General features: G+C 36.7%; 2 long non-coding RNA genes across 6 annotated transcripts in view; one reads left to right on the top strand and one right to left on the bottom strand.

Moving 5' to 3' along the window:
- The window catches only part of LOC109499140, a 294,496-nt gene extending 293,241 nt beyond the window's left edge, over positions 1 to 1,255 (bottom strand). For all 5 annotated transcript variants that reach the window (XR_006597042.1, XR_006597041.1, XR_006597040.1 and 2 more), the window contains exon 1: positions 1,124 to 1,255. This is a non-coding gene — a long non-coding RNA (uncharacterized LOC109499140). The remainder of the gene's footprint in view (positions 1 to 1,123) is intronic.
- A 26-nt stretch (positions 1,256 to 1,281) lies between these two features.
- Positions 1,282 to 25,512, top strand: part of LOC109499139 — a 29,811-nt gene continuing 5,580 nt past the window's right edge. The window contains exon 1 of the long non-coding RNA XR_002156296.3: positions 1,282 to 1,798. This is a non-coding gene — a long non-coding RNA (uncharacterized LOC109499139). The remainder of the gene's footprint in view (positions 1,799 to 25,512) is intronic.

The raw sequence follows: 25,512 nt of genomic DNA, 5'->3' as shown, positions 1-25,512 counted from the left end.
CCCTTCTAAGTCTGTCTACTTCAAAAAGGCAGCTGCCTCTGAAGACTCTGACTCATCTCTGAAAAGAACAGAGATCCTTCACTGCTTGAACATTGCAAGCAGTAAATGCCGAGAGAGATCACCCGGACCCCAGACCCAGGCCTTATTTCAACTGTGCACCCGCAGACTGACTTCTAGTTTAGCTCCTTAACTTCCTACCCGCCTCCTTTTCTATCTTATTTGTGTGACTTGTCTTGTGCCTCGCTTTGCGGGAGGTGTGAGAAGCCAAATTAAACGTGTGGTGAAATATCGTTGATTTCGGGATCCTGAACCTGCATTGTTAACCTTGCTTTATGACTGCATAAACATGACATTATAGAAACACACAACACGTGTGTGAGCCTTCATAGCCTTCTTATAACAAGCATACAACTTTGTCCCGCGTCAATTTACCATTAAAACAAGATGCAATCACAAGGATAAAAGGAAACTGAAATTAACTTGGCAAAATGGTGGAAGGAGAGGTGCCCTGCTCTAGTCCCTCCCACAGAAACTCCCATTAAGCAACTCTCTATAGGGCTTTGGGAGACTTCTGGAACACAGGCGAAACGTTACAGTTCACCTGCCAAACAAGACAAACAAAAGACCTGAGAAACACTGCATTAAAAGGATAAGAAAAGCAGTGCCGCTTTTACCGCCACACCCCTCCCGGAAGTGCATTAGCACAGCGCTGAGAAAGTCCCCGCCCACATTTCCTCCTGTGAGGGAGAGACCTAGAGGGAGTCCCAGTCCATAGACTTCTCCGACACTGACAGAGAAGCCCACTTCTGATTCAAGTGTGAACAACGTGGGGTCCGGCACGTTTAGACCATCTGGGAACAGCGAGGAATGAGGAAAACGGGTCAGGGTTTTCTGTGACCAGTCCCTGGAATCTCAGTGATGCTGGCCCCTCGCCCTTCGAGCCAACCACAGAGCACAAGGGTTTGCTCTATCACACAGCTTTCCCAATGCCACACACAGATGAGGAGCCTGTCACCAAGCTTGCTCTGCCTCATCCTCAGAGCCTCCCGCAGCGGAACCCACACCTGGAGCCCTTCTCCACGGCAGACCCTGCCAGTGACCTGACAATCAGAACCCCACCTACCAGTCTGTGCGCGGCACCACTGGCAGTCTCATCCCCCTGAAGAGCCTCACCAAAAGCTTTCGCCCAAGGCTGGAGCTTGTCTGGAGGCCGCCTTCACCTCGAAGCCCTGCAAGTGGCTTCCTGAACCCTGCGCGCCACTCACGTCAACGTCGACGTAAAGCCCTGCTCCTGGCCACGCCCACCCAGAAAGCCCCGCGGGGAACCGTCGCTTTACAGAGCCAGTTAGCGGTTTTGCCTGACAATCGAGACCAGCCAGCCGCTGCAGGTGACCTCAGCGATTTACTGGCGGTGTCCTCACCAGAGCTCAGAGCTCAGCAAAACAGCCCTGCCGAACTGCAGGGCCGTGGCAGTGTATCCTGCCCAATTGTGGACCCTGAGACCCCAACCCTGATCCTTATCCAATTGCAGACCCTGGCAACAGGTCACCCACCAGGCAAAGACGGGTCAGCTGGCCCTGCTGAAACTCTGAACCCACCAGGCAGCCCCAGCCCCCTCCAGAATGGATTCCAAGAGAGGGAACTGGCTCACTGTGGACACCACCAACTGATGTGCCCAGAATTGTTGGCTGGCTGAGGTTGGCTTGCACCCTCAGGAGTTTCCAGGTGAAATCTGAAATTGGCCCCATACATGGAAGACAAGAAGAGACTGAAGAAAGAGGCAGACCACTCCAGATTGGTAGGTGGCAATTCTAATAAGCAAGGAAACTTACTTGGGAGGCTTGTTAGGCATTTGCAAGATAAGTAGATCTCTACCCCAGCCTACCAGAATTTTAAGTTTATATAGAGGCCTTCACTGGGTTCAATAAGGTATACAGTGTAGATGGTCTCAACAACACATTACTGTCTTAACGATATTTCTTTGAAACAGCGTCTAGTATGGATAAAGCAAGTGGAATGCATGTTCCAAGGACAAGGGAAGGGGTGTAGAGCTTCCAATTTCCTGGGTCCAGCCTGTGGGTCAAATGTTGGTCATGTCCTCTTGATAATGTCCTCCAACAATCCACCCCTCTTGAGGAGCTCTTTTAATCTTACACACACCTCATTCCCCTTCCACACTGTGCCCTGAGAGGTCAGCAAGGGCTTTCACTGGCATAGAAGTTGCTTGTTTGGCAGCTTTCTGGCTGTATTGGAAGCAGATGCTACAGCGACAGTACAGGCATATGCAAGAGAAAACACAGGTTAAAATAATGATGTCCAAAATAAGTAACATTTTTTCCCCAGGAGCTCCAAGATCTAAACCACTAATTTATTAAGTCCCCTAGGCTGAGAGTTGGATCATTCAGGGCATTCAATTATTGACTAATGTGATTTAATAAAGATAATACATTAGCTAACTCATGGGTGTAAACACACAACATTCTCTTTGAATGACAACACAGTTGCTTCCTTGCAAGGTAGTGATAAATGTCCAAGGCCCTCCTATTTTGGAGGACAGCTTGTCTCCTTAGACACATTTCCAGTGTTCAGGAGAGACTGGCTTTATCAGCTGTCATTCAAGCCTTGCTTGGCGAATGTAGTAAGGGCTTCTATGTATGCTATAACATCCTCCATGCCAATGGAGGGGATAAAGGTGGTGTCCTGGATGACTGTACCAGTGGAACACAGGATGTGCTCATCTTCCATTGAGGAGAGGGAGGTTGGCAATGGTTACCATGAGGCAGATTCCCCTTTGTGCCCAGGGCAAACCCAGAGTGCAATGGTTCAACCACCCAAGTGGAAGCTAAGCCCAGTGCAGAGCCCAATGCAGGGCTTGAACTGCCAACCCTGAGATCAAGACCTGAGCTGAGATTAAGAATTGGACACTTAACTGACTGAGACACCCAAGCACCTCCAGCCAAACTTTTTTTAGTTCAGGTCACTAGCTCCTGTGGTTCATAATTGTTTCCATTCAGATGGTGTCAGTGTTGAGGTGAATAGTGACTACAGTCCTTGTGGGCAGATTGTCCTGACCAGATTCATCTGTATTCCAGGCATCAATGGGAATTTCCCCCAGTCCCTCTCTGCAGGACACAATGGCCACCACAGGATAGGGGTGGGGACATTTGGAGTATCTACCCACTCTGCAGGGCCTAGTAGCATCTACATTTCTAGAGCCAGTGGTTTGGAAGACAGGATACTCCTCTGTTGCAAATAGGCATGCCACTTAGTCAAAGTGAGGGTGAGTCATGGCTCACTTTGTCTCTGCCACTGTGTCCAGAACCATTACTTCCAGAGTCACAGACACATCTAACTGAAATGGTAGCCCTGCTTAGGAGATGGCCAGAACTTTAATCTACTTCACCAGTATTTTTGACTGCTCAAAGGTGACTTGCTGCTCTGATCCCCAGCCCTACACTTGCCCTTTATTTATTCTGCAATATAAGTGATAAAGGCACAATGCTAGGTAGGCAATAAAAGTCCTCTCAAACCCCCAAACCCTACAAATACTTGCACCTCTTTCATACTCTTAGGCTTGCGCCTAATCAATTACAGTTTCTGGGTAGGCTTACCCCTAATCAATTATGGCGTCTGGAACAACACATTTCTTACCTGACCAAACAACTCCCAAAAACTTTATGGCAGTACCTAAACCTTGAATTTTCTGGGGGTTCACTGCCTGTCATCTCCCTTGCAGATGTCCCAGCAAAGTCTGTAGAGTGTCCTGCAGCAGAAGCAAGTCTTCACATGTTATCATTATATCATCAATGTTATCATTATATCATCAATGTAATGAGCCCATTTTACTGATGTGTGGAAGGAGAACAGGGGCAGGTCATGGGTTACTATTCCATTACATACTGTGGGTTTATGCAGGTAACCCAGAGGAAGCACTTGAAAGATCCATGATGCTCCTCCCACATCAAGGTAAATTGATCTTGTGACTTAGCAGCCAGGGATATATTAAAAAAAAGTATTGACTAAATCTAGCAGAGTATGGCACATTTCTAGGACTGTGGTCAAGGTATCTAAGATGGTGGCAATGTCAGGCACAGCTTCATAGATGGGAGATAACACGCTGTTCAGTTCTTGATAGATATCATCTATCATGAGCCATGTGACTTTTTTACCAGCCAAACTGGGCTGTTGGAAACAATATGGGCAGAGTGTACGATACCCAGCTGGTGCAGCTCTTGGATATTTCTCCTATTTCATTGTGCCCCTGGGCAATTTATATTGTGTGACAGTTACCACTCTTCCTTGGGGGGGGGGGGCAGGTTTGGCAGCTTCTCGTTAGTGTTTCCCCCAGCACTTGTGGAATTTACCAATCGAAGTTTGTAGAGCATGACTTTATAGGATATCAGTGTTAAGTATGTTTCTTGGTATTGGAGAGATAAAAATCTCATATTCTCATGGAAAAGAATGCCCAGTTAGCAATGTCAAAAAGACCTTCTTGACCATAACTATTTGTCCTGTATAACCATTGGTGGCACTGAGGAGGCCAGAAAACTTTTGAGGGCTAGTATCATCTAGAGTCATCATCTTTTGTTTATTTCTGGGGAACCAGTGAATATTGAGCTCAACCTGATGTCTGGTTACCTCCAGTGGCCCTCTCCTGCAGGCAGTCTTGGCTTAAATTATATAGTCAGGGCATGGGAGGCACCTACCCTGAGTAGGACTGTATTCCTGAGGTCTTTGCTGAAACAAGAGGGGCATCAGAGAGGGTAGGGGCAGGTGAGAAAGGTCTTAACTGTTGTTAAGGTTTAAGGCTTTAGACAGACCACCCAGCATAGTGTTGCAATACTGGTCTATCTTTGTAGGTGGGGTCATGGCAACAGTGAGGTCAAGCCATATATGCTTCTACGTGACTTTTATTGGACCCTTTACACATGATTGGAATAGCCTTTTCACTTGTCAAGTTCCCTCTCTGTGTTGGGTCTTTCCAATAGCCTGTACCCATTCCTAGGATTTGTGAAATTACCCCAGATGAATCATGGATTTCCCAACATTATGTATGCTTGCCCATGACTGGCTCAGGACATCTATTCCATACTATGTGATGGGTGTGGACTGTAGTGTCTCACTTTCACTTCTACAGTGAATGTGACCTAATCAGGGCCTTGAAACATCAGGGCATAGATGGTCTGTCTCATTCCCAACTCCCTAAGAATTTTTGTACATTCTCTATAGATTTCCAGGGTCCTGCATGCCCAGGGAGAACCCCTTCATTGGACTCAACCTCCCTGAAGGCTAGAATAATGCAAACTATAAGGGAATGAGTATCTTGAACCCCCCAAATGCAGTGTGGGTGCTGCCAGAGGACAGAGAGTGTGGTGATGTTCCTGCCTGGTCAAAGAAGTACCATTGCTCTTCCACATCCCATAGCTGCACTAACCCTCTAACCATGTCTGGATACTTTCCCTGGCCTTTTACCGGAATTTGGCATCTATTATCAGTAAGCTCAGCAGGAGTAAGCTCATCATGAACATTTCCTGATTTAGGGCCTGCCCCACTGGGTGGCATTGTTGTTGTTGTGGTTTTGCTTTCCTTTTTTTTTTTTTTTAAAGTTTATTTTTGAGACAGAGATAGAGCATAAGTAGGGGAGGGGCAGAGAGAGAGAGAGAGAGACAGAGAGAGGGAGACACAGAGTCCCAAGCAGGCTCCAGGCTGAGAGCCTGGCACGGGGCTCGAATCCACGAACTGTGAGATCATGACCTGAACTGAAGTTGGACCTCCAACCGAGCCACCCAGGCACCCCTACTTTCCTTTGTATTAGGAGTTGGATGGCATGGTCCCATGAAATTTCATCTATTTCACTGTCAATTATCACAACATCCTTCTCTTTGCTCTTCTAAATCCCCCAGGGATTCCACCTCTTAGGGTTCTAATCGGGCTTTGTCAAAGCGCTTGGAACTTAATCCAAGGCAATTTGCACCCTCCTACCTTTGCAAAACAGCATGCTAAGGTCTCCAATTTATATTATAATTCTATTCTCCCACCTTATCTATTAGACCCAAAGCTAGCAGAGTAGTGGAGAGCCACATGTTCTACTCTAACTCAGCTCTTCTTTCAAATTTCTAATTTGAACTTCAGCCTCTAATTGGACATCAGTGGCCAAACTGACCACAGCAGGGGCCAGAACACTGTGTCAGCTATTTGTTCCCCTCTTTGCTTCAGTCCAATATGCATCAAACCAGCCACTGACTTGGGAGCATCCCCATACTAACATGATACACAAGTATCTAACATATGGATCACCCCTCCACACATAAAGGTCAATGGCCAACTCGGGATTTCCCCCATAAATGTTTGTTTTGTTTTGTTTTGTTTTGTTTTTCCTAAGACCTATTTATCTGGTCTAGCCAAGTGTTAGTGAGCTCCCTCAGCAGCTTCCCAGGTGAAATCTGAGGCTGACCTTGCATATGAAGACTAGAGAGAATGAGGAAAGAGGCAGGCCATTCCAGATTGATAGGTGGCAATTTTAATAAGCAAGGGAAATTACTTATGAGGTGTGTCTTGGGCAGTCACAAGATGAGTAGATCTCCACTGCTCTTCAACAGAATTTTAAAGGTTATATAAAGGCCTTCAGTGGGATCTGTCACATACACCATCCAGATGGTCACAACAGCACATTGTCATCTCAAGGCTGTGTCATTATGGGAAGGCAAGGGGAATGCACATTCCAAGGATGGGGAAGGGGCGAGGAGCCTCTGATTGCTGGGGTCTAGGTCATAGGTCAGTGGGTACTTATGTCCTCTCAGTAACCTCATCCAACATCTGACTGGTGAAATCTTTCCTTTGCCAAAGCCAGCCTGTCAGACTGGAAGAGATCTTCAAATGTGCAGAAATAAGGCAAGAATGCAAGGATTAGGAAGAAACAGGAAAACATGACACCTCCAAAGGAAGCTAATAAATCTCTAGCCACTGATCTTAAAGAGATGGGGATCTATGAAGGCCCAAAGAAGAATTCAAAACAATTCTCTTAAAGAGGCTCAGTGAACTACACATAATGGAATGAAACAAGATATAAATGATTGTGAGGAAGACAGGTATTCACAAACACATTAAAATTAAACAACATATTTTTAACAACTTTTTGGTTCAAGAAAAAATCAAGGAAGAAATTAGAAAGTACCTTGAGAGGGGCACCAGGGTGGCTCAGTCAGTTAAGTGTCCGACTTCGGCTCAGGGCATAATCTCTCAGTTCGTGGATTCAAGCCCCACGTTGGACTCTGTGCTGACATCTCAGTCTGGAGCCTGCTTGGATTCTGTGTCTCGCCCTCTCTCTCCCCCTCCCCTGCTCATGCTCTGTCTCTCCATGTCTCTCAAAAATAAATAAATGTTAAAAAATATTAAAAATAAAAGGAAGTACCTTGAGAAAAATTAAAACAAAAACACAGCATACCAAAACGTATAGGATGCAGCAAAAGTAGTAAGGGGGAAGTTTATAGCAATAGATAATGACCTCACAAAAGAGAGAAAGCTCTCAAATCAACAACCTCAACAAACAGGGAAAAAAATGAAGCTCTAAGTTAGCAGAAGAAATGAAATTTTAAGATTTAGAGCAGAAATAAATTAAAAATAAAAATAGAAAAGCAAAATTGATGTGATTTGTTAAAGATAAAATTTTTAAAAAATACTTAAACTTACTAAAAAAAAAGGAGCAAAGTCTCAAATAAATAAAACCAGAAATGAAAAGGGAGACATTACAACTCATGCCACAGAAATTTTGAAAACATCATAAAGGGTTATTATATATCAACAAATTGGACAACCTATATGAATTGGATAAGTTCCTAGAAACACAATTCACCAAGACTGAACCAAGAAGAAAGCTTGAACATTGCAGTTATAATCAAGGAGATAGAATCATTAATGGAAAACCTCCCAACAAATAAAAATCAAGGTGAATTCTACCAAACATTTAAAAATAATAATAACAATTCTTTTTTTAAAAGCTTCCAAAAATATACAGAGGGAGCACTTCCAAACTTATTTTTGAGGCAGCATCACTTCGGACAAAGAATTGAAACCGTAGAACTAAAAGAAAACATACTAGAAAAATAATTCTTGATATTGGCCTTGCCAGTGAATTCTTAAATGTGACACCAAAAGCACAGGTAAGAAAAACACAGACAGACAAATGAGACTAGATCAAGCTGAAAGGCTGCTGCACAGCAAAGGAAATAATCAACAAATGTAAGGCAAACTATGGAATGAGAAAACTATTCGCAAATCATATATCTGATATGGGGTTAATATCCAACATATATAGGGAACTTTTATAACTCACTATCAAAAAAACCCAAAAACTCAAATTAAAAATGAGCAAAGGACTTTTATAGACATTTCTCCAAAGAAGACATACAAAATTCCAACAAGTATATGGAAAGGTGCTCCACATCACTAACGATGAGGGAAATGCAAGTCAAAACCATTGGAAGATATCACCTCACACCTGTTAATATGGCTATTATTAAGAAGATGAGTCATATATAATAAGCTTTGAGGAGAATGTGGAGAAAAGGGAACCTTCATACACTGTTGATATGACTGCAAAATGGTGTAGTCATTATGAAAGATAATATGGACGTTCCTCAAAATTAAAAATAGAACTACCATGTGATCCAGAAGTCCCAGTTCTGAATACTTATACAAAAGAATTGAAATTGGGATCTGATAGAGATATTTGTACTTTCATGTTCATTGAGGATTATTCACAGTAGTCAAGATGTGGAAACAACCGAAATGTTAATTGATGGATGAATGGGTAACGAAAACATGTAGATAATGTGTGTAGACATATGCTAGAATATTAGTCATCCTTGCAAAAGAAGGAAATCCTGTCATTTGCTACAATGTAGATGGACTTGGAAGGCATTATGCTAAGTGTAATAAACCAAACATAGACAGATACTACATGATCCCACTTCTATCAGGAATCTAAAATAGTCAAACTCATTGAAGCAAAGAGGAGAGTAGAGATGACCAAGGTTTGGGGATGGGGAATCAGAGACATTGATCAAAGGGTATGTAGTTTTATTTATGAAAGATAAATAAGTCCAAGAGATCTACTGTACAGCATAGTGCATATAATTAACAATACTATACTGTATCCTTAAAAATTTAAGATGATCATATATTAAATGTTCTTAAAAAAGAGGAGGGAAGGAAACTTCTAGAGGTTATGGTTAAGTTTAAGGCATTGTATATGGTGACAGTTTCATAGGTGTATTCATATCCTTAAATTCATCATAACGTCTACATTAAATATGTAAAGCTTTTTTTGTATGTCAATACTTCCTAAATGTTTTTAAATAAATAAAGGGGACTCCATGGTGGCTCAAGTGGTTAAACATCTCATTATTGATTTTGGCTTAGGTCATGATCTCACATTTCCTGAAATCGAGCCCCGTATTGGGTTCTGTGCTGCCAGCATGGAGCCTGCTTGGGATTCTCTCTCTCCTGCTGTCTCTACCCCTCCCTTGCTTGCACTCTTCCTTCTCTCTTTCAAGATAAATAATTAAGTAAAATATCAATCAATCAATCAATCAATCAGGAAAAGAGCACACTGAAATAGAGAAACTATGAGATGATAAATGTAGTTATTTTTATGCCCCCTACCCCCTCCAAAAAATAATAAAAGAAATAGAAATAGCAAATGACAATATTTACGGTCTCAGGGAGTCAAAGGACTCAAGTGAGCTAGAATGTCCTTTGCTCAGGTTATAGGGGCTTTTCACTTCTAGGACACTGTTTCTAGGCATACCCTGACATTGACATATCTTCTAGGGATAATAATTGTGATGTCTTAATCTTTAATTTTTTTTAATATTTATTTATTCTTGAGACAGAGACAGAGCGTGAACAGGGAAGGGGCAGAGAGAGAAGGAGACATAGAATCCAAAGCAGGCTCCAGGCTCTGAGCTGTCAGCAGAGAGCCCGACGCGGGGCTCGAACCCATGAACTGTGAGATCATGACCTGAGTCCAAGTCGGACGCTTAACCAACTGAGCCACCCAGGCACCCTGTGATGTCTTAATCTTTAAATGTTGCCAATAAAACTTCACTTTTTAAAAACGTGGTATGAGCTAGCAAAGTATGATACAAATTATGTGTAGGCCTACTTTGGCAGAACTGTAATATAGAGGTCTTTGGTGATGATCAAGAACGGTTTCAGTGTTGTATTGGGACTGAAGGTACTGGAAGTTATTTAGGGAGGTAGTGATGTGAGGATGCAGAGTGACTTACTATAAGATATGCTTTTTAAAAATTTTTTCTGTGAGTTTATAGCTGAAAAGGGGTATGGATTGAAGTTTGGAATGTATGTATAAAGAGATACATAGTTGGATAGATGAAGATATATTTTGAGATTGAATTTTAGATCTCATTAGTATGCTATAGGAATGATTTAATAGAAATAGAAATTGATCACATATGAGAGAAAAACAATAATTGCAATAATGAGATCTTGAAAGAAATGTAGACTCCAGAGTGAAAATTGAAGCCTTGATTTTATAAAAAGAAACTAAAAATAAAAAATAGAGAATACTGTACAGCAGGTATAAGAAGGATGATATGTTTGGAGATGAGATGAAAAAGTGCTTGTTTCTTTTTAGGTCAAAGCAGCAGGGATTGGCTAAATAAATATTACTTAAATATATACACATCAAATTCCATTTGCCCTGGTGGTCTGAGAATCAACACTATATGCCTAAAGAAGTAAACATTCTATGTGCTTTGAATTATTCTGTAGTATATGGACATTACTAACACTATCAATGTGATGTCTATAACTTATTTCCTTAATCTTTTAAAAAAATATGTAGTAGTACCTGGATGAGTTTATTAGTATTTATCGTATGCAATATCATACATGTCAAATCTAATTATCATTAATTTTACATGTGTGGGTGTGCTTTGTTATGAAAGACCTGAAAATTTTTTGTTCATATATAGAAAAATCTCCCTATGGGTAAAAGTACATCTTATATATAAATGGTATATTTATATTATACATTTCTATATGATATAAAATATATATTTACATATTCATATATTTATATATGAATGTACTGTTATCAGTCATTTAAAAAAAGCAACTTGAGGAGAAAAAGTAAAACTGAAGTAATATTGAAAGGCGTGATAAGTAATAGCTGTTTATACATATAGAATTAATTGCTTAGTTAATATTATTATAGACAACAGCATACAATTTCATTTTGAATCATGTTTAACAACAACAAAAAAAACATTTGAGTTTTTTGCTATTTTCTTTAGCAGTTGATTTCACACACCTACATGTCATTAGTGCTTTAATCTTCTAATCAACCAAAATAACTTGACCCAGAAAAAACTTGCTTCCAATTATCAGCAATATAAGAATTATTATTGATTAAAATTATGTGACAATGTCAGAGCTACAACTATTTGTAAGGTCTATAAAGCTGTTTAGCCTCCAACAAAAGGATTTTCAAACTGTGTTCAGCATCATACTGTGTCTATCATAATGTTAATAGTTCTCTTTCAAAATGCTTCCATTGCCCATAAAATTGACAAGTTATTATTTTTACCTTTCTAGATATTGTCAGTTCAAATTAGTATATTAAAAATATGACAAATCCTATAGTAAATAAATGATAACTTTTTATTGTATGTATTATTTTAAAGTTTATGTATTTGGGGCACCTGGGTGGCTCGGTCAGTTGAGCATCCAGCTTTGGCTCAGGTCGTGATCTCACAGCTCATGAGTTCAAGCCCCACGTCGGGCTCTGTGCTGACAGCTCAGAGCCTGGAGCCTACTTCAGATTCTGTGTTTCCCTCTCTGTCTGTCCCTCCCCCACCCATGCTCTGTCTCTCTCTGTCTCCCAAAATAAGTAATAAAAAAAAAAGCTAAAAAAGATAAAAAATATGGTAACAATGGCCTTATTTATGCTCAAAGGTAACCTGCCAACATACCCTGAGAAATGAGACACTACTGTCCTAGGAATCAGATAGAAAAACGTTATTTTAGGATATTCACCATACCTCATGTTTAAGGGAAGGGAAAAGATTTTGTAATTATGCCTGTTAATGGCAAAGGCGTGTGTGTGTGTGTGTGTGTGTGTGTGTGCGCGCGCGCGCGCTTTTACTTATGTCTTCGCTTCTCTGGTGAGCCAACATCATAATGAAGGATAAAATAAAAGCCATCTGACTTAACCATTCTTGTGAGATGTCTTTTATTGTTGTTAAACAATTCCACCATTCCAGCATAAATCCCTCTCTCTCTGTTCTCCCAGGATCACCTCATACCTGACTATTTTCAAAAAGAATGGCAGGGGCACCTGGGTGGCTCAGTCAGTTAAGTGTCTGACTTCGGCTCAGGTCATGATCTCACAGCTTGTGGATTCGAGCCCCATGTCGGACTCTGTGCTGACAGCTCAGAGCCTGGAGCCTACTTTGGATTCTCTGTCTCCCTCTCATTCTCTGTCCCTCCCCCACTCACACTCTGTCTCTCTCTCTCAAAAAATAAATAAACATTTAAAATTTTTTTTAAAAAAGAATGGCTATTATCATTCCATTAGAATGACTTATCAAAAACACAAGAAATAAGTTTGGCTAGGATGTGGAGAAAAGGGAAAATTTGCACTGTTGGTAGGAATGCCACTATGGAAAATAGTAAAGACGTTCCTCAAAAAATTAAAAATAAGAAGACTGTATGATGCAGCAATTCTACCTTTAGGTATTTATCCAGAGAATATAAAAATACTCAAAACAACGTTTGTACTCCCATGATTGTTGCAGCATTATTTACAATAGCCAAGGCAAGATATGGAAACAATTTAAGTGTCCATCAACAGATAAGAAAGAAATGATATATAATTGAATATTATTCAGCCATATTAAAGAAGGAAATCTTGCCATTTGTGACTTGAGTGGAACTTGAGCACATTATGCTAAGTGAAATAAGTGAGACAGAGGAAAACAAATACCATAATACAGAGAACTCATAAATACAGAGAACTTATTGGCAGTTGCCAGAGATATGGGTTGGGAGGTGGGTGAAATGAGTGAAGGAAGTTAAAAGGTATAAACTTCCAGCTATAAAATAAGTGTCTGGAATCCAATATACAACATGGTGACTATGGTTAATAATAGTATTTCATACTTTAAAGCTACTAAGAGTTTGGGTCTTAAAAGTTCTTATTAAAAGAGAAAACATTTGTGTAACTATGTATGAAGACAGATATTAATAAGGCTTATTGTGGTGATCATTTCACAGCATATGCAAATACCAAATAATTATGTTGTACACTTGAAACTAATATAATAGTACATGTTAATTGTATCTTAATAAAAATCGTGTGTAAATGTAAAGGGCTTAAGTAGCCAAAACAAATTCGAAAAAGATAAATAATATTGGAGCACAACCATACAAGATTTTATGATTTATTATAAAGTTCCAGTATTAAAAAGAGTGTGATATTGACATAAATAAAGAAATGGAACATGAATCTAGGAATAGACCTACACATATAGGGACAACTGATATTTCATAAAGATACAAATACAATTATTGGAGGAAAAAAGTGTCCTTTTCAAAAAATGATGTTGGAACAATTGGATATCTATATTCAAATAATAGACTTCAATGGATACCTTACAATATATGAAAAAGTTCAAAATAGATGAAAGATAAAATTATAAAATCTAAAACTATTAAATTTCTAGAATAAAATATATAAGAAAAATTCTATAACTATGGGTTAAGCAAAGATTACTTTCTTTTGATAGCAATGAACGTGATCCAAAAAGAATATGTTGATAAGTTGCACTTCATCAAAATTAAAACCTTCATGTCTTCAAAAGACATTGTTAAAGATTAAAAGTCAAGTCATAAACTGGAAGAAAATATTTGTAAAACATATATCAGATAAAGGACTCATATATAAAGAACTTTCAAAACTCAATTATAAGAAAACAAATATCCAAATTAAAAATTGACAAAAGATTTGAGCAGACACTTAACCTGAGAAGATACAGAAATACTGGAGATAGAGATTTTAATCATTGTTCCTTTGCGTGGAACACAATGCTAAGATTTGTCAGTGGAGAAATATTCTAAGAAGAAGGGTTTTCATCATTTACTTCTTGCTTGTTTTGAACAGCTGTCAGGGTAAGAGTTATGGGGACATTCAGCGATACTCTATTGAAGCTGCTCACTCAGAGCGTTCAATCCCCTTGACTTCACAATTCCAGCTCCAGAAGAGTGAACATCTCTCTTCAGTTCTCCCACTTCAGAGACCACAGAGCCCAGGTCTCATTCTGCATTGCAGATGAGAACTCTCCCTGTATACAAAGCATTCTTTCTGGGAGTGTAGACTGGTAAATGTCCACATATGAATCGCTTTTCAGTAACCAGCTTCATCCAAAGGAAAGAATGTGACCCAAAAAGAATATGTTGGTAAGTTGAATTTCATCAAAATTAAAAGCTTCAGGTCTTAAACATCACCCTCCCCAGGATCATATCAAATCTAATGACTGGTGGATGTGTAGGTATGAAGTCCCAGATTCCTTATCTTAATTTAGGCAACTTTGAAGGACCTCCCAGCTCCAGAACTTTCCATGGTATTAGCTGAGGCCTTTCTTGCGAATTGTATCACAGTTCAATTTCTCTCTCTCTGATTTGCTTTCTTACTTTCTCATCAGTGTAGTTTTCAAGAGCAATTCCCAACAAACTTTTGGCATGAAAAACTCCATCTCAAAGTCTGGTTCTACCTTGAAATTATGGCTCTCAGTAATTACCTTAAAATAATAGACAGACTCAAATTTTATTATACTTACTTTTCTAGAATATTTGATAGCAGTATATTTTGTAACATGAAAATATTTGTTCCTTTTATCTTCTTGTGTATCAAATTACCAAAAATTTACTGATTTCAAAAAACATATATTTATTGTCTCACAGGTTCCATAGGTCAGAGTTATAGATGGAGATCACTAGGTCCACTGCTCAGGGTCTCACCCAACTTTAGCTAGGTTCTTGGCCAGATCTGCAAACTGATCAGAGGCTGAAGGTCACCTTTCAAGCTCACTTGTTGGCAGAGTTCAGTTCTTTGTGGTTGTGATAGGAAGTCTCTCTCTCTCTCTGTTTTCTTTCTTTTCTTTCTTCCTTTTTTCTTTCCTCCATTCCCTCTTTCTTTCTTTCTTTCTTTCTTTCTTTCTTTCTTTCTTTCTTTCTTTCTTTCTTTCTTTCTTTCTTTCTTTCTTTCTTTCTTTCTTTCATTTTCCTAGTTATTGGCCAGAGATACTCTTGGCTCGGAGGTTGGCAACCGATCATTGCCACATGATCCTCTCCATAAGATCTCTTACAATGTGGTAGGTCGTTTCCTCAAGACCAGGTCAGGTGAAATCATCTGATACTTCACTTTCTTTAAGGGCTCATCTGATAATCTTTCTCACCCAGGATAATATCACTTTCGATTTACTCAAAGCAACTATTGGTAACTGCTCATGGGAGTAATAGCTCATCATATTCAAAGGTCTTGCCCACCTCCAAAAGGGAGTGATTTGTAAAATATGGCAATAAAGGTTTGGGCCACTGGGTATCAGTTTAACATTCTGCCTACCGTGATATTCATATAGCATCTTCCTTCATGTGATTATGTAACTTTTAAAAAGTTTCCATAATACTTAAAACGTGAACTACAGATTGCAGTTTCGTAGGCATAATTGAACTGTGCTGGTGAATTTCACTGAGAAAGAAGTAATGGAAGAGGAGTTAAGGAAAGGAAAGAGGGAGGAGAGAAAGAAGAATCATTGGACTGATTTATCTTTTGTAATGCAATCCAAAGTCTATTATGAATAAGAAATTGCTTAAAGTAGGGACACTTGGGCAGCTCAGTCAGTTAAGTGTTCAGCTCTTGGTTTCAGCTCAGGTCATGATCTTGCAGTGAGTTTGAGTCCCATGTAGGGCTCTGCTCTGACAGCGCAGAGCGTTTGGGATTCTCTGTCTCTGTCTCTGTCTCTGTCTCTGTCTCTCTCTCTCTCAATCTCTCTCTCTGCCCTTCCCTGCTCTCCCTCAAAAAAAAAATTTAAAAAAACTTAAAAAAAAGAGAAATTGCTTAAAATAGAAATACAAAAACTAGAAGTGACAACATTTAAGTTTTAAGATGTAATTTGTAATGTAGTATAACTTCTTATCCTTTCCTTTTTAAAGATTATTCTTGCCGAGTAGGAACCAGATGAAGTAAACTTGGAAAATTCCACTTTTATCTGTGCCCCTGTTATTCATTCCTTACCTTAGGAGAAGAAGCAATTTCCCAAGTGAATGAGTTTTGCATTAAGCAATTGTACATGCTCCACCCATCTCTTTTGAACACATCTTTCCAGATTTACCAGTAGAAAGGACATCACCCTGCTCTGGTTTCCAGCCCACAGTGTTCCCTGTATCAGAGGTTTCTGGTTGTCTGTTTCTCTCTGATTCTGAATTTGGGTAGGGGAGGAAGAAACACTAATCACTGGCTCTCTAAAATATCAGCAACCATTAAATGTATTTAATGCATGTGCATTTAGAATGATGAAGGGCAAGTGGAAAATCCCTAGAAGATCAAGTTCACATGCTTTACAATTTTGAAAAAGGTTAATGGCTTTAATATGTGGTGCCCTTCTATATTTGAATTCTGTACTTTGGTTAAAGGTATGCATTTTAATCTTTTAATAGGTTTTTTTTTTTTTCAACTTTGTTAGTTATGCATGCTTTGCACCTGCTTCCACAGCTGTTAACCACTATGTCCTCTAAATTACTTCTTGGATTTTTTTAGAACTTTATTTTTCTATGCTTCCTATTAGTTCTCTAATTTGGTGTCATGGAGTGGATTTCCACTTCTGAATTGATGATATGCTAATTTGTCTGGAAAATAATTTCTGAAACCCTGAGAATTTTTGTTCAGTGCCATATTTACTACAGGGCATCAGTTTAAACATCAGGCAATTGGTTATATCTTGGTGTCAGATAAGGCTGATTGCCTTCAGAAAGCTTTTGGCATAGCTTCCACATCGACATCCTGATTGTATCACATTCATAGGGAGAAACACATTGCCATCCTACTGTGTTAACCAAGTTATTAATTATAGATTTCCACTATTTCCACATCAGGCACAAGAGTAAAGGTGACAAACCTGTAATTATGCCTATGGAGTGAATGTATTGCTATAACAATTAATGTTTATAAAGCTCTTTCATATTATTTTAGAATGCTTCCAAAATCTTATTTACTACATGGGTTTTAGCAACATTCTAAATCACACAATCACACTTCATTTTCAGAATTTTATTTCTAAATATAATCCTAATCCTTCTCTAGGCTTAGAAAATAAAATTAATGTGGTTATATATATTTCTATGTGTTCTCCCACCTGGTTAAACTGATACATTAATCAAAATACCTGATAGTCTTTGATGTCTTACAACCTCAATTTGTGCCATTTGGGGAGATAGGCTTGCTATACTTGTAACATATAATTTCGAATGAAATATAATGTGATATTTATGAATAAGAAATTATTTTTTAAAAAAATTAACATGTTATGTGACATGTGGATAGCTTATAGTTTTAAAATGTCCACCAATGTGTATTTAATATTTTTAATGAGGATTAAGGTTTTCCTATATTAATATGTTATTCATGCAATAAATACTTACTTTAGGCATATGTATGATGCTAAAACTGAGGGAAATTATAATATTCTATTTCAGATTTTTTTATATCAAGTAATAGATTTATCATGCTTATTTTATAGAAGTGTTCTCATGTACTTCTATTGTTAATTCTAAGTGAAATATTCATAGAGACTTCACTGCACTTATAAAATTCAGCTTATATAACACTCACAATCCTAGAACCTATGGTGAATTGCTTTAGTTAACTCTCATCAGACCCTATTTATTCATTAATGCATGTATTCATTCAGCAAATATGGAGAGTCTCATTCTGTTCAAGGTATCCTGCTAGACCTAAAGATACAAGAGTAAACTGCAGAGCTGAGGTACCCAAGTCCATGGAGCTTCAAGTTGATACTTTAAAAACTATATTTTATAGTGGCACCTGGGTGACTCAGTCAGTTAGGAGACTGACTCCTGATTTCAGCTCAGATCATAATCTCCTGGGATCAAGCCCCACATTGGGCTCCACACTGTCAGTGAAGAGCCTGCTTGGGATTCTCTCCCTCTCTCTCTATCCACCCTCACCTCTCAAAATAAATAAATAAACATAAAAAAATACATTTTATAGATATAGAAACTTTGGTCTATATATAACTCTCTGTTAGAGCCACTCTGCCAATCTCCAAACCTAAATCATCCTTACTTATAACTGTATTTTAATAGCACTCATACTGCTGTTGAGCCGGCTGCACAAAGGAATATGCAATGTAATCAATACAACTGTTTTTATTTTGTTCCTAAGTCCACTACCTTTTAAAAATCTTCAGAACATTTTCTCTCATGGAATATAGCAAATCTACACCCATAATGTATACTAACAGCTATTGCCTTGCTTATAAATTCCCCAGGAGTTTTACATAAATGTGTACCTAGGGAAACAACCTTTTGCATCTATACTCTACCTAACTCTATCCTAGAAAACTCACTTCCCCACTCCCCTGCCATTTCATGAACAGACATTTCTCTTTCCACATAAGTCCCATCTACTTACCCCTACACAGATCCTTAATTTTTGTGGAGTTTCTTCATATCTTAAATCTCTGCCTTCAAGAGATAGTCTATGGTATGTGTGTTAGTCGAGAAATCAGGGTTTCAGGATAAAAAACAATTCCAAGTGATCATGGACATATTCATATCCAAATGTAGTTTTTCATATATCTTTCTCATCCATGTGATGTATTGATAATCAATACATAAAATCTTAGTGTACCTAAAACTACTTTAACATTCATCTATGCATACATATATCCCTTTCATTTTAGTATTGCATTCGAACAGTTACCCTCACATGTAAGTGTGGATTCATTCATTTAGCCTGAGAAATATTCCATAATTTATACTTCCAGCTCATATCCTCCAATTTAACCATTATATCTATATATAGCAATTAGCATAATTTTCAATAAATTCAACATAAAACTCACAATTATCTTTCTTGACTATCTTTTTACATCAAAGTCATATTTGTCAATAACATTTACGTGCTTTCTGTTTTGACTAATTTTCTTTTATGTCTGAATAATAGTTGGCACCAAAATTTGAAATTCCTTCCTTTATGTGTCACACCTAATTTATAACCCTTTGGTTAGTATAGAATAAACAACTTATGTTCCACTTTACTAGATATACTTAATCTTAACAATACAATTACATTTCTCCTATCATAATTTGAATTGTTCTGTCATTTCCCCATTAAATTAGATTTTATGGTAATTATAAAGAGACATTTTACATATTGTGAGTTTGTTATAAAATGAGAGAGTAAATGGATTGAACACATATTTTGTATTTAAGGTATTTGATTTTCGAAAGAAGACATATAAAAACAAAAAGGAAAAAGAAATGATGAAAATGCATTTTCTTTTTTCTAAATAAACTATTATAAATATATGCCAATTATTTTTCAAATATAATACCTAATATATAAGACATACATAATATACATATTTTGTTTGTTTGTTTGTTGGTCATGTTAAGAAATGTTAATATAATAAGGAAAATGCCTTAACTCCTGGGATTTACTCAGTAAAAGGTTATAGGTCTTCTGAGTTCCTGTTGTTCTAGGTTATTCTTTGGGGAAAAATATTTCAGGTACTGCTTAAGGAAGGGGGAAAATATCGGACTCTGAGCTTGATTCCTTTTAAGAATCTGGATATATATATATATATATATATATATATATATATATATATATAGCGATAATCACTACATAGCTGTTATGTAGGCACATACATAATAGATTGCTATGAAGCCAAAGTGGGATGGAGCAAGGATAGAATGACTATTGCCTCCAAAAAAGTTATGTTACATTTAATGGAGTAAATAGTTTTTCTCCCTGTGTAAGCATGTTTGCTTGTAGACCTCAAACTACAACTGGCTTAATGTTTACAGATTTTTTAAAATTTTTTTAATGTTTATTTATTTTTGACAGAGAGAGAGAGACAGAGCATGAGCGGGGGAGGGGCAGGAGACAGGGAGACACAAATCCGAAGCAGGCTCCAGGCTCTGAGCTGTCAGCACAGAGCCCAACGCGGGGCTTGAACTCACAGACCGTGAGATCATGACCTGAGCCGAAGTCGGACCCTCAACCAACTGAGCCACCCAGGCACCCGTATTGTTTACAGATTAATAGCAGTATCTGTTATTTTTGTTGCATAAATTGTGTTAATATAGATTTAAAAAATCAAATAACTTCAGATAGAAACTTTTGAAAGAGTCTTAAAAAACAGCAGTTATAGACTGAATACGTCTCCCCAAAATTTGTATGTTGAAGACCTAAACACCAAGGAAGGGTTATAAGGGGATGAAAGGAGAAGGCAACCCAAAGGGAGAGTCCTCACCAGATATAGACATTGCTGAGACATTAATCTTAGACATGCAAACTCTAGAATTGAGAGAAAATAAATTGCAATTGTTTAAGGCACCCAGTCTAGTATCGTGTTAAGGTAGCCCGAGATGACTAAGACAAATATGCAAGTCAGTATCTATACATGTCTAAATGTTTGAATGCTCATGTGTTTATTTTACCATAAGTAGGAATATGAAAGAAAGTTTTAACATTATAAATAATACAAATGTATTCAAGTATTTTGTAAACATATTTTTAAGTGAGAAACATTCAATAATGCATTAATACAACAATTTAAACCACTCTGTGGGATTTTCAACTATGAACAGATTTTCAACTTATAAAACAACAAAATTCAGAATAGTAGTATAAATGAAAGTTGTGAAAATATATGGTAATAAATACCAATAAGGATACTCTGAGAAGGGCACTTGGGTGGCTCAGTCAGTTGAGTGTCTGACTTCAGCTCAGGTAATGATTCATAGTTTGTGAGTTCCAGCCCCACATTGGCTCTCTGCTATCAGCACAGAGCCCATTTCAGATCCTCTGTCCCCCTCTCTCTTTGCCCCTCCCTGCTCATTCTCTCTCCCTCTCTCTTTCTCTCTCCCCCCCTCAAAAATAAATAAAACATTTAAAAAGAGATACTCTGAGAAAACAGGCATTAACATTTGATCTTATTATTTCATACTTCATTATTATCCTAAACAATACAATAGGTACATATGTATGTTTTATAAAATAACTTGGCCATGTGGTGGAGGTGAATTTATAATAGTAAAATAATTTATTATTAAAATATAAACCTATGTTTAAAAAATGAATGTTACATTTATAAGTATATATAAGTATACATTTATAAGTATATATGTTTGCATACATTTATAAGTATATATGTTTATACATTTATAAGTAAATATTTATACTTCTATTTATAAGTATATATACTTGCATTTATAAGTATATATATTTATAAGTATATATATTTACATACTTTTATAAGTATATTTATAAGTATACATTTATAAGTATATATTTATAAGTATATACATTTATAAGTATATATATTTGCATGTACTTAATAGTTAAAAGGTTGCTTAGACATATTATTATGTACATGATACATTTTATGTATGTATGTACAAAATAAAAAAGTAACTGGTAATATTCCATTATCCCATATTAATGTCATAATTTAATACTCAAAAGAAAATCTTGTAATATAAATTCTAAACTATACCAAGCCTTCTAGCAACCTTAATGCAAAATAAAATCTTATTATTACCTAATGAATTCATAATTTACATTAAAATATCAAAATGTATTTAAGACTCATGGTTTAAAAGTTTGCAGCTATAAAACTTATTATATTGTCAGGTTTTAAATGTGAATTGACCTACGAAGTCAAATGAAAATACTTGAATACTCAATTAAAATGCTTAGTTAATGTCACTTGAAGAAGCTAGAGAATTAGTTAATATGATTAGAAATATTTTTTTTAAAAGCACATTTAGTAATATATTATTGTGATGGGCATAGATAATGTTCTTTTTTTGAGAAGTAGCATAAGCAGTTTTTTACTCCCTTTTAAAACTGTGTCTATGGGGCGGGCGCCTTGCTGGCTCAGTCGGTTAAGCGTCCGACTTCAGCTCAGGTCATGATCTCATGGGTCGTGGGTTCTAGCCCCGCGTTGGGCTCTGTGCTGACAGCTCAGAGCCTGGAGCCTGTTTCAGATTCTGTGTCTCCCTCTCTCTCTGCCCCTCCCCTGTTCGCGCTCTGTCTCTGTCTCAAAAATAAATTTAAGAAAAAAATTTAAAAAATTAATAAAAAAAAACTGTGTCTAAACACTTTACTCCTACCTACAATTCTGAAATAAAAATTAAATCTGTTTGTTTTTAATGTAAATGATTACCTTCCACAATTACAGTATTATAAAAGGACCATGAATAATAGACAAATAATCATGAATTTGACACCATTTCATTAAAAAAAAAAGGTTTCTTGGTGCATTCTAAAATACTGTCAAATGATTTAGTGACTTTTCTATTTTATTATGCATAGAAAAAATATCCAATATAATTATTTCAGTTGTAAAATAATGTTAAGAAATTAAACAGAGTTAAAATATATAACTTATATTTAAATGGATAGCATAGAATAGCATTTTTAGGTCTTAGTTATTTAAGGCCTTGTTTACCTTGTAGTTATACAAAGAAAGTGTTTTACGTTTTTCTACAATAAAAAATCTACTGAATTTAAATATTTAATGGTTGCAGACTTCAGTGTACCACTATTTTTTTAATGATAAAAAAATATATTATTCTATGTAACGGTTGATCTAGTTACATAGATCATAGGTTTATTGAATTAGAATACAAATAATTCTTTCAAAAGATTTTCTTTCAATAAGCCTTAAAATGATAAAACATGCAATATATCATGATCAAGTATTACGTGTGTTTTAATGACATCTGGATTTATATCAATTTAAAAATAGAACTTGTAGAAACATTGTTTATTAATTTTAATGAAGTATTTTAGTAATAATTTTGACATTTAATTCATAATTTGACTTAACAAAACAACTAAACAAATATTAAAATTATTTAATATTTTTCCCACAAAGTCTTCCCACAAAGATTTGGGAAATTCAATACTTAAAAAGGACAATGAAAGCTAAGTTGAAGGAACACACACACACGCACACACACACACACACACACACACACATCTACAACAAAGAGTCTTTAAAATTAAACATGAAAATCTGTATCATTATTATAAAATCACTAAGAAGGATAGTATATCAGTGTATATCAGTGTATACATACTTATGATCATAAGTGATGGAACTTCATCAATTTATCTCTCCGGGATTCCTCTCCTTTTCTTAAAAAAAAAATACTACAAGGAGTAAAGTTTCTTTACAGTTTCACTTTTGGGTTTTGTTTTTATTGTTTTTTGGGGTAGTTTTTTCTCTGGTTCTAAATAATGGTCTTGATGATGATATAAGACATACTAGATATATATTATCACATAAGTATTGCCAGGTAGTCTATAAGCAAAAAATAGAGCCAACCTAAAATTAATGAGAATTTGGCACTTATTTACCCTAAACAGAAATCAGAAAGTCTTAATAGATTGCAAAATCTCTGATTAGAAAGATAAAATTATTACATAGTATGGCTATTAAATGCTCTTAGAGATATTTTGCATTACTTTTTGAGTTGTGAGGACTTTTTTTTATAACAGGTAGTAAGATATAATTACCATGACATAAAATCCATCCTTTTAAAGTGTACAAATCAGTCTTTAGGTATATTCAAAGAGTTTAGCATGCATCACCACTTTGGGAAATTATCACTAATAAAAGAAACTCCACACTGATTAGCAATTATTCCTCATTTTCCCTTATGCCCAGACCCTGGAAATCACTAATCTACTTTCTGTCTTTATGGACTTTCTATTCTGGACATTTCATATAAACGGAATCATGTAATATGGGACCTTTTATGTCTAGTTTCTCTTCCTTAGCACAATGTTTTGTTTTGTTTTTATTTTTTAAGATCCCTCCATGCTATATTATGTATAGTTACGTATCTCAGAGTTCAACTTATCTGTTTCATCCTGCTTTCTTCACTCCTTCCTAAGTACTGTTGCAGAGTACTCTCCAATAAACACTGTGTATGTGAATCTCTTTCTCTGAATTGTTTCCAGGGAACTTGGCCTTGGACACAGAGTACATAGAATTAACCTGACAAAAAGAAAACAAGGAGTCTTCCCAGTAGCCATTAGCCAACTCAATATGCTTTCTGTAACACTTAGCTTAATTTGTTTTATTATTACAGCACACCAGCCCTAGAAAGCATGTGTTTACTTCATATTTCAATTCACTTTAGTGTAGTGGTTGAGGGAACTGGCTCTGAAGATAGACAGATCTGGGTGTGAATGCCAGCTCCACCTCTCACTAGATCTGTAGTTACACACTGCCTTCATGAGAATTTGATGGCAACCTTTAACATATATAAACCTATCAGCATAACACCTGACATATAAAAATAATAAAATCAGTGTTAGTTGTACCTATTATTAGTAGTAACTAAAAATGAATACAACAAAGTATTCATAATTTTAAAAATTAATATTAGTGGACATAAAATCTCTATAGTTGAACGGTCTTTCCATTACATACAAGGTATTTGCCTAAGGAAGTTAATATATTTTATTCAGATTTCATATTCCAAGGTTTTTAAATTTGCTGTTTTAATACAATTTTAATTTTAAAATATCCCTCTGTGCTATTGGGGATAGAAGAAATGCACTAAAAGTACATGATAGGGTTTTGCAAGTATTGGCCTCTCCTAGCCACGTTCCATAATTACAGGCTCCAACTTAATAAAAGTTTATTGCTGTTAGGTTTTCATCCAAAGTGTAATATTTCATCCAGAGTGTTACAGTTGGCTGGTTTGTTTGAAGTATTTTTTGTTTGTTTTGTTTTGTTTTGCTTAGATTATAACATTAAAGCATAGAATCTTTGGTGTAATGTATGTCATTTTCCCTCTAATTTAAATAATAGACTGAACTAAAAATCCATGGATGATAAGGAAAGTAAAAGATCACAAGAAACATAACAGCAAGGGAAACTGTTTAAGAAAATGAGTTGTCACCTTCGGGCCCTCATTTTAAGGTTGTTCTGATAATGGAACCAGGAACTTGTAAAAGACTAGATCAATCATCATTTCAATTAAATTTGTAACTACCTGGTTTAAGAAGTATAGTCTTATTATGTTTCAATTATAATTATGTCTACTTGATGCTTAAAATTGACACATTTTGTTAAACAGTAAAAATTGTATTTTCAAATTATTATAGTTATGAATTATTCTAGTTATGCAAGAAATTAGCGGGGTGTCTGGGTGGCTCAG

Source organism: Felis catus, chromosome B1 (genome assembly GCF_018350175.1).
Source record: "Felis catus isolate Fca126 chromosome B1, F.catus_Fca126_mat1.0, whole genome shotgun sequence".
NCBI classification, from domain to species: domain Eukaryota; kingdom Metazoa; phylum Chordata; class Mammalia; order Carnivora; family Felidae; genus Felis; species Felis catus.
Note: the sequence above shows the minus strand (reverse complement) of the source record. Positions and strands in the feature narration are given on the sequence as shown.